The following is a 10,714-nucleotide window of genomic DNA, read 5'->3' on the forward strand; positions in this document are numbered from 1 at the left end:
CCTGATCATATTTTAACTACCTCATTCCTCCCTTTTTTATGTTGTGCTTTTCAAAAATAATGCTTTGATAGATACTTAATTTATTGTTGTTGAGTTGCTGAGTCATGTCCAACTTTTTGCAACCCCATGGACTGTAGCATACCAGGCTCCTCTATTCTCCACTGTCTCTGGAAAGTGAAAGTGAAAGTCGCTCAGTCTTGGACAACTCTTTGTGAACCCAGGGACTATATGTCCATGTAATTGTCCAGGCCAGAATACTGGAGTGGGTACCCTTTCCATTCTCCAGGGGATCTTCCCAACCCAGGGATGGAACCCAGGTCTCCCACATGGCAGGTGGATTCTTTACCAGCTCAGCCACAAGGGAAGCCCCTATCTCTGGGACTTTGCTCAAATTCATGTCCATTGAATCAGTGATACTATCTAGCCATTTCATCTTCCGCTGCTACCCTTCTCCTTTTGCCTTCAATCTTTCCCAGCACCAAGGTCTCTTCCAATGTAACTGACTCTACACACTAGGTTCCAAAAGTGTTGGAGCTTCAGTTTCAGCAAGTCTTTTCAGTGAATATTCAGGGTTAATTTCCTTTAGGATTGACTAGTTTGATCTTGCAGTCGAAGGGACCCTCATGAGTCTTCTCCAGCACCATAATTCAGAAGCATCAATTCTTTGGGGCTAGCCTTCTTTATGGTCCAACTGTTACATACGTACATGAATACTAGAAAAATCATAGCTCCACTCCAGTACTCTCGCCTGGAAAATCCCATGGATGGAGGAGCCAGGCAGGCTGCAGTCCATGGGGTCGCTAAGAGTCAGACACGACTGAGCGACTTCACTGTCACTTTCCACTTTCATGCATTGGAGAAGGACATGGCAACCCACTCCAGTGTTCTTGTCTGGAGAATCCCAGGGATGGGGGAGCCTGGTGGGCTGCCATCTGTGGGGTCGCACAGGATCGGACACGACTGAAGCGACTTAGCAGCAGCAGCAGCAGCAACTATATAGAACTTGTCAGCAAAGTGATGGCTCTGCTGTTTAATATGCTGTCTAGGTTTGTCATAGCTTTCCTTCCAAGGAGCAAGCATCTTTTAATTTCATGGCTGCAGTCACCATCTGCAGTGATTTTTGAGCCCAGGGAAACAAAATCTGCCACGGCTTCCACTATTTCCCCTTCTATTTGCCATGAAGTAATGGAACCCAGTGCCGTGATCTTAGGTTTTTTTTTCATATTGAGTTTCAATCCAGCTTTTTCACTCTGTCACCCTCATCAAGAGGCACTTTAGTCCCTCTTCACTTTCTGCAATTAGAGTGGTATTATCTGCATATCTGAGGTTGTCGATCTTTCTCCCAGCAGTCCAGATTCTAGCTTGTGATTCATCCAGCCCATTTTGCATGATGTACTCTGAACATTTATAACTTTTTCTAATTTTTTATTTTATAAGAAATATATTAAGTAAATATAATAAAAGCATCTATTTCTGTAAATTTGCCTAGAAACACAGCTTTCTCTGTATTTCCCTAATTGATAATGCCATGTTTTAAGTATTACTCGATCCTAAGATGTTTTCCATATAAAAAATTATTTAAACTTTTAAATAAATGACTTTGTGTTTAACTTTTTAATTTTACTTCTAAATTAACTGTGTTTTGATTAGTGAATATGCTTTGTATGATTTTATTCCTTGAAATTTGTTGACACTTGCTTTGTGGCCTAGCATGTCTATAGGTTTTCTGAGTATTTCATATATGTTGGATAAAAATGTTTACACTCTAATTTGGGGTGTTTTAAATTATTTTAAAAACACCTTTATGAAATTCCAACTAAAAAAATATAGGGCATTTTTGTTTTTCAGTGCACTGATGTTTATCAGAGAGGTATCAAATTTCATAACAGGAAAAACACCATAAATGCTCAGAGATTGATAAAGTACAATATTCAGACAATGGCACAGAATGCAGCAATTAGAAATCTTGTAATAGAGGAGGATTCAAAATATTGGGCATATGCTCAGGGAATATATATCTTAAAACTGCTGTTTACATATTTATATATATTTAAGCACAATTATTCCATATTTAGACACAATAGCTACAAGTTCAGAAAGCTATATACCAAGATGTTTAAATGTCTGTTATTGGGTAGTGGGATGATGAATGACTTTTTTTTTTTAATTTTAAAATCTTTAATTCTTACATGAGTTCCCAAACATGAACCCCCTCCACCTCCCTCCCCATAACATCTCTCTGGGTCATCCCCATGCACCAGCCCCAAGCATGCTGCATCCTGCGTCAGACATAGACTGGCGATTCAATTCTTACATGATAGTATACATGTTAGAATGCCATTCTCCCAAATCATCCCACCCTCTCCCTCTCCCTCTGAATCCAAAAGTCCGTTATACACATCTGTGTCTTTTTTCCTGTCTTGCATACAGGGTTGTCATTGCCATCTTTCTAAATTCCATATATATGTGTTAGTATACTGTATTGGTGTTTTTCTTTCTGGCTTACTTCACTCTGTATAATCGTCTCCAGTTTCATCCATCTCATCAGAACTGATTCAAATGAATTCTTTTTCATGGCTGAGTAATACTCCATTGTGTATATGTACCACAGCTTTCTTATCCATTCATCTGCTGATGGACATCTAGGTTGCTTCCATGTCCTGGCTATTATAAACAGTGCTGCAATGAACATTGGGGTACATGTGTCTCTTTCAATTCTGGTTTCCTTGGTGTGTATGCCCAGAAGTGGGATTGCTGGGTCATAAGGTGGTTCTATTTGCAATTTTTTAAGGAATCTCCACACTGTTCTCCATAGTGGCTGTACTAGTTTGCATTCCCACCAACAGTGTAGGAGGGTTCCCTTTTTCTCCACACCCTCTCCAGCATTTATTGCTTGCAGATTTTTGGATCACAGCCATTCTGACTGGTGTGAAGTGGTACCTCATTGTGGTTTTGATTTGCATTTCTCTAATAATGAGTGATGTTGAGCATCTTTTCATGTGTTTGTTAGCCATCTGTATGTCTTCTTTGGAGAAATCTCTATTTAGTTCTTTGGCCCATTTTTCGATTGGGTCGTTTATTTTTCTGGAATTGAGCTGCATAAGTTGCTTGTATTTTTTTTTTCTTTTTTTGTTTTTATTTTTAAATTTTAAAATCTTTAATTCTTACATGCATTCCCAAACATGAACCCCCTCCACCTCCCTCCCCATAACGTCTTTCTGGGTCATCCCCATGCACCAGCCCCAAGCATGCTGCATTCTGCGTCAGACATAGACTGGCGATTCAATTCACATGATAGTATACATGTTAGAATGTCATTCTCCCAAATCATCCCACCCTGTTGTTTGTCAGTTGCTTCATTTGCTATTATTTTCTCCCATTCAGAAGGCTGTCTTTTCACCTTGCTTATATTTTCCTTTGTTGTGCAGAAGCTTTTAATTTTAATTAGATCCCATTTGTTGATTTTTGCTTTTATTTCCAGAATTCTGGGAGGTGGATCATAGAGGACCCTGCTGTGATTTATGTCAGAGAGTGTTTTGCCTATGTTCTCCTCTAGGAGTTTTATAGTTTCTGGTCTTACATTTAGATCTTTAATCCATTTTGAGTTTATTTTAAGGAGGCAAGACTATACAATGGAGTAAAGACAATCTCTTTAACAAGTGGTGCTGGGAAAACTGGTCAACCACTTGTAAAAGAATGAAACTAGGGCATATTTATTTATTTATTTATTATTTTTTTTAATTTTAGTTTTTATTTTTAAATTTTAAAATCTTTAATTCTTACATGCATTCCCAACCATGAACCCCCTCCCACCTCCCTCCCCATAACATCTCTCTGGGTCATCCCCATGCACCAGCCCCAAGCATGCTGCATCCTGCGTCAGACATAGACTGGCGATTCAATTCACATGATAGTATACATGTTAGAATGTCATTCTCCCAAATCATCCCACCCTCTCCCTCTCCCTCTGAGTCCAAAAGTCCGTTATACACATCTGTGTCTCTTTCCTGTCTTGCATACAGGGTCGTCATTGCCATCTTCCTAAATTCCATATATATGTGTTAGTATACTGTATTGGTGTTTTTCTTTCTGGCTTACTTCACTCTGTATAATCGGCTCCAGTTTCATCCATCTCATCAGAACTGATTCAAATGAATTCTTTTAACGGCTGAGTAATACTCCATTGTGTATATGTACCACAGCTTTCTTATCCATTCATCTGCTGATGGACATCTAGGTTGTTTCCATGTCCTGGCTATTATAAACAGTGCTGCAATGAACATTGGGGTACATGTGTCTCTTTCAATTCTGGTTTCCTCGGTGTGTATGTAGGGCATATTTAATATTTAGTTTTAAGCCAGCTCTTTCACTCTCTTCCTTCACTCTCATCAAGAGGCTCTTTAGTTCTTCTTCGCTTTCTGCCATTAGAGTGGTATCATCTGCATATCTGAGGCTGTTGATGTTTCTTGCACCTTTCTTGGTTCCAGCTTGTAACTCATCCACCCCAGCATTTCTCATGATGTGTTCAGCATAGAGGCTAAAAACCAGGGTGACAGGAGACAGCCTTGTCGTGCTCCTCTCTCAATCCTGAACCAGTCAGTTGTTCCATACAGGGTTCTAACTCTTGCTTCATGACCCATATACAGGTTTCTCAGGAGACAGGTAAGACAGATAGTCTAGTATTCCCATTTCTTTAAGAGCTTTCCATAGTTATATTCTACACAGTCAAAGGCTTTAGGATAGTCAAGTCAGAGGTAAACATTTTTCTGGAATTGCCTTGCTTCCTTTATGATCCAGGGAATGTTGACAATTTGATCTCTGGTTCCTCTGCCTTTTCTAAACCCACCTTGGATGTCTGAAATTTCTTGGTTCACATAATACTGAAGCCTAGCATACAAAGTTTTAAGCATTAATTACCTTTCTAGCTTGAGAAATGAGTGCAATTGTCTGATGTTTTTGAACACTCTTTAGCGCTACCCTTCTTGGGAATTTGGGTAAAGGTTGACCTTTTCCAGTCCTGTGGCCACTGCAGGGTCTTCCAGATTTCCTGACATACTGAGCACAACACTTTGATAGCATCATCTTTTAGGGTTTTGAATAGCTCTACTAGAATTCCATGACACCCACTAGCTTTATTGACAGCAATGCTTCCTAAGGCCCACTTGACTACACACTCCAGAATGTCTGGCTCTGGGTGACTGACCACACCATTGTAGTTATCCTATTCACTAAGATCATTTTTCAGTAGTTCTTTTGTGTAATCTTTCCATCTCTTCTTGATCTCTTCTGTGTCTACTAGGTCTCTACTATTTTTGTCTTTTATTGTGCCCATATTTGGGTGAAATATTCCCTTATATTACTAATATTCTTGAAGAAGGGGAAAGAGATAGTCTTTCCCTTTCTGCTGTTTGCCTCTATTTTTATGCACTGTTCATTGAAGAAGGTCTTCTTGTCTCTCCTTGCTATTCTTTAGAACTCTGCATTTAGTCAGAATACCTTTCCCTTTTTCCTTTGTTTTTAGCTTCTCTCCTTTATTCAGCTATTTGTAAAGCCTCCTCAGATAACTACTTTGTCTTCTTGCTTTTTTCTGCTTTTTGTCCTTTGGGATGGTTTTGTTCTCTGCCTCCTGTACAATATCATAACAGTTGTTTAGGCACACTGTTGACTAGATCTAATCCCTTGAATCTATTCATCACCTCCATTGAATATTCATAGGGGATTTGATTTGAGTCGTACCTGACTGGCCTAGTAGTTTTCCCTGCTTTCTTTAGTTTAAGCCTAAATTTTGCTATGAGAAGCTGAAAAATTAGCTCCAAAACATATATAGCCAACTGTTTTTCAATAAAGGTGTCAAAGTAATTCAATGGACAAAAAAAATAATCTTGTCAACAAATGGTGGATGCTGATACAGAAATAAACAAAGCTCGGCCTTCACCTCACATTATATTAAAAATTAACTCAGCTATATCACACACTGAAACATAAGATCTAAGACTCTATAATTTCTGGGAGAAAACATGGGACAAAATTAGTTACCGTGGGTCAGGAAAATTGTTATTAAAAATCAGTATCCAAAATACATAAATAAGTCATAAAATCAATCATAAAAAGACAGGTCAGTAGAAAAATGTGCAACAGTCACTCATAAAAAAGGATGCCTCCAAACAGCCAAGGAAAGTATTTTAGAGCTTCTGAAAGTTATTAGTATTTAGTAAAGACTTTATTCAAAATGCAAGGAAAGATGACTGCAACTACTGTTCAACAGATGGGCAAAACTGGCAGAAGTATGGAAATAATCAACTAATTTAAAGAGATAGAATAAGCAGGAAATACATTACACTCCTGTCAGAGGGTTTGAATTGGTGCAACAATGTTGGAAAGCAGTTGAGCATTAATTATCTATCAAAGCAGAAGATGCATGTACTTTGGGGAACATACCCTAGAGACATGTGTGAACATGTGCAGCGGGCATGAAGAAGACATCATAGTGTTCCTAACAGGTCCAAACAGGAGACAACTTAAAGGTCAGTAAGAGTAGAAAAAAGAGAGAAATGAAGTGTGATGTAGCCACACAACAATATACTAAAACAAACTAGTGAGCAAACCAAAACTATATACCGTCAGTTGAAAGAAGAGAGAAAAAAATATGTATGGAATGCAGTATAATCCCATTTATACAAAGCAAAAAACTAGTAACTTAACTATAATTTTTAGAGATATTTCTATACTGGTGGATAAAAAACACATAGAATAACAGGAAAGTGATTATTAGGAGTGAGGATTGTGGTTATTTGTAGTGGAGAACATATGGGATATAATCTAACAAGGAAACCTGGGTCTTTTGAAGGGTTGATAATGTTATTTTTCTTGATGTTGAGTTTCTTGACTATAAAAGAGTGATCAATTTCTAATTATCCACTTTATAAAACAAAAGTTTACAAACTTTCTGAGTGTGTCAGTCCTGTTCTCCTAAAATCAAAAAGCTTATATTTTTGTTTTACTTCGAGACAAAAATGGAGAGAGAATCTGTCAACAATAATAGTAGTCCAGAGCCCTTTCCAAGAGTGTGAAGTCAACCTTCTTAAAATGAGAATCAATTCTTTTTAGTGTTGGAGGCACAACAAGAGTAAAATTCTCTACACATTTTTGTTGAGTCTGAGTGAACTCCAGTAGTTGGTGATGGACAGGGAGGCCTGGCGTGCTGCGATTCATGGGGTCGCAAAGAGTCGGACATGACTGAGCGACTGAACTGAACTGATAAGGTGATAAAAATTAATGGAGTCAATTTCACTATAGGATGGGAAAACTATTAATAATAGATTTATTTCTCATATAGTCATGCCCACAAAATAAATTTTCATTTGGCAAAGGAGTTTTAAATTTATTCTTCACTAGTTTTGATCTTTTGGAAAATGTCTTTAAGAACATATATACTTTTAGTTAAAAGAAATTACACAGGATAGTTGAGAATTATATAGATAAAAAGGGCTTCCCAGGTGGCACTAGTGGTAAAGAATCCATCTGATAGTGCTAAAGCTGTAAGAGATGCAGGTTCGATCCCTAGGTCAGGATGATTCCCTGAAGCCGGGCACAGCATCCCGCTACCGATTGTATTCTTGCCTGGAGAATCCCATGGACAGAAAAGCCTGGTGGGCTACAGTCCATAGGGTTGCAAAGTGTCAAATATGACTGAAGCAACTTAGCATGCACACATATAAATATAAAATTTGATTCCTTTGGCCATCAGCATAATATGGCTGTTAAACTGTAAACAAATTTTCAGAACCTTTACTACATCTTTGAGATCCAATGTGTCTGACCCCACTGGGGACAGTGTCTCCTTGATCACCATCCTGCTGCCGTTCCTTTCCTCTGCCTTAACACTCGCCATCTCCTCTCATGGTACAATGTACCCCAGATACACTCACAGCTTCCTCTTCTCTTCACTCAATGCTTTGCACATAAAACCACTTTAGAAGAGCTTTTCTAAACAACTGTCTCTAACATATACCCATGCATCACTATTATTTGCTTATGTGTATGTGTGTACTTGTAAAATCCACTCAAGAATTTAGACAAAGACTTTGGTCACCATCATCATATGAGTCCCTAGCACACGAGAGACTGCCTGACGTGTGTTAATAATAAGGAAACATTTGCAAATAAATTAATTTATATGAGTACACTAAGTTGAATATATTCTTTCCTAATTTTTTACAGATAAGGACATTGAGGCTGAAGGAATTCAATTCTTTTCAAGGTCTTACAAGGTAGGAAGAGATAGACATGGGTTTGAAACCAATAAAATAATTCTTTGATGTAGCCAGTCCAAAAGACATATTTCAGACAAAGCTGAACTCAGAGATGGAAAAGGCTAATTCTGATAATCCAATGGAAATGGAAAGGAACACTCAGAAGAATACTTGTAGTTGACATAAGAGATTAAAAACATTATACACACACAAAAGAGAAAGAAATATGGGTTCAAGTGTGAATGTGCTTTATTGGAGAAGCAAAGGAATAGACACACTAATTGCTCATGGGGTAGAGATCACATCGCAGATAACAGACGGGCACATGGCAAAGAGAGGTCAGGCGATGATCCTGCTGCTCTTCTTCCAACAACATGGTGTCAGCTTCAGGCAGCAAGCCTTTTCTCTGTCAGCTGTCGGTTGAGGAGAGAGATTAAGGAAGATGTAATCCGTCACCATGGCCGAAGGGAGGACAATGGAAGAGCCTGGATCTTGTTTCTTGGTCCAGATGAAATCTGGTGCTTACTTCCACTTGGGTGGACACTTCTGCTCGCATGGTGGGCATGGTGGCACAGGAGGGCATTTCTGCTGGCTCACTGGAGGTGGGCAAGGCTCATGGCACTTTGGTGGGCACACTTTTGGAGGTGGATGGCAGGGCTCCTTGCACTGATGGTGATGGTGATGCTGATGCTGCTGTGGATGTGGATGCGGATGCGGATGCGGATGCTCGTGGTGAGACATCCTTCCTGGGTCTCAAGGAATCTGAAATACAAACAGACACCATTGTTCATAACAGAGAGGCCTACCAGTAAGTAGAACAATTAGCTGAGCCAACAACCCTCCCATTTCCAAGAATCCTTTGTGATCCCTAAATATAGTCCTTGTGGTTTTTTGTAGCTTCTTTACCCTTCCTTTTTTAGCGCCAATTGCCCTCAGACCTTCAGTCTTTGCTGATTAATCTCTCATCCTACCACTTTCTAAAGACAAAATTACCTACACAGGTCTAGTGTCAGTACAAATGTGGTCTGAAGAAGAAGAATTTGGATATTAAAATTGTAGCCAATCTCAAAATAAATCTCTACTTATATCTCCCATGAGGTCTTGGTTGCTGGTCTAACTGACTTGACTGTTGGTTTCTGAGGAGAAATGCAAAGGCCCACATCTAGCATTCGGTGGGATTGAATGCTGAGACTGATGCATTAGGGACTAATATAGGATATGCTACAGCACAGCATCTTGTCTCACTTACTCTCCCTCAGGTGAAGATTGTGCCTCTGATTCCAAGTCTCTCATCACATTCAAGATGACATTCAAGACCAAATAACAAAATATACTCCTAAAACACATTATCTTCCTTTTCCCATAGAGAGCACTAAATGGTTAAATAAAGTTACTTCTACCTTCAGATGAAACTCTGCCAGCCAAGTGCCAAAAAGACCTCTAAGAGTTGTACTCACCAGAGGCTCCAAAGAAGACCTATGACTGAGTATCACGAAGCTAGCAGCACTGTGAGGGGAACTCCTTTTATCAGGATTAGACAGCTCCACCCAGGGGAACAGCCTAGCACTCTCATAATGCACTTGTTTCCCACCCCAAATACCACGTGCTTCCAATCTCAAAAGTAACTTGCCACACTCATGCTGATATCACATAGCTCCCTTGTCCATGGACTTCCTTACCCTTCACTGAGAAAGTATAGAGTGATTCATTCAATACTTTGTCACATACTTCCTTGGCCAATGTCAGGCACCTGTCAGGAAATATGAGGAATTCTTTGACAATGGTGCTCCTCTTCCATTGTCAGGCTTGGTACTTCCCCCACTCCCCAGCTCTCCAAGCATCTGGTATGCAAAATTCATCACTCCACTCCATTTCACCTGCCAGCACTCGCCTTTGTTTCCTTTGATGGTAGAAACCAGAGTTTGCTAACAGGATATACCTTAACCTATACACACATTTTTTTTCTAATTTCCCCTTGTACTATATCCTACTGGTCTCTGGGCTTTACTTGACAATTAAGTGACTTAAACCCAACCACAAATTCTATCTTGATTATCCAGTGCAAACAGTCTCATGCCAGGTCTGTTTTCACATGGCTCCATACGTGAGTTGAACAGAACAACATGATCCCTCAGTTTTCTAGGCCATAGATCACAAATAAGGCTCTGGCCCTTTCGTGAAGCCCTACTTTTGCAGATTTATACACTGATCTGATCTCTGCAGTCCCATGATATGTGTCACTTGTGGTCTGCTAGGAACTCATGTTCCTCTCCTCTCATTATCTTCAACGGAGAAGGCAATGGCACCCCTCTCCAGTACTCTTGCCTGCAAAATCCCATGGATGGAGGAGCCTGGTAGGCAGCAGTCCATGGAGTCGCTAGGAGTTGGACACAACCGAGCGACTTCACTTTCACTTTTCACTTTCAGACATTGGAGAAGGAAATGGCAACCCACTCCAGTGT

The 10,714-nt window shown here is 39.6% G+C and overlaps 1 long non-coding RNA gene across 1 annotated transcript; it reads right to left on the reverse strand.

The window, feature by feature from the left end:
• Positions 1-8,483: 8,483 nt before the first annotated feature.
• On the reverse strand, positions 8,484-9,751 carry LOC114113221 (uncharacterized). Its single transcript, XR_003588264.2, has 2 exons — positions 9,710-9,751; positions 8,484-9,014 (listed from the first exon to the last, which is right to left on the reverse strand). It is a non-coding gene; the product is annotated as an uncharacterized LOC114113221 (long non-coding RNA).
• Between the last annotated feature and the right edge of the window lie 963 nt (positions 9,752-10,714).

This window comes from Ovis aries, chromosome 1 (assembly GCF_016772045.2).
Source record: "Ovis aries strain OAR_USU_Benz2616 breed Rambouillet chromosome 1, ARS-UI_Ramb_v3.0, whole genome shotgun sequence".
Taxonomy (NCBI): domain Eukaryota; kingdom Metazoa; phylum Chordata; class Mammalia; order Artiodactyla; family Bovidae; genus Ovis; species Ovis aries.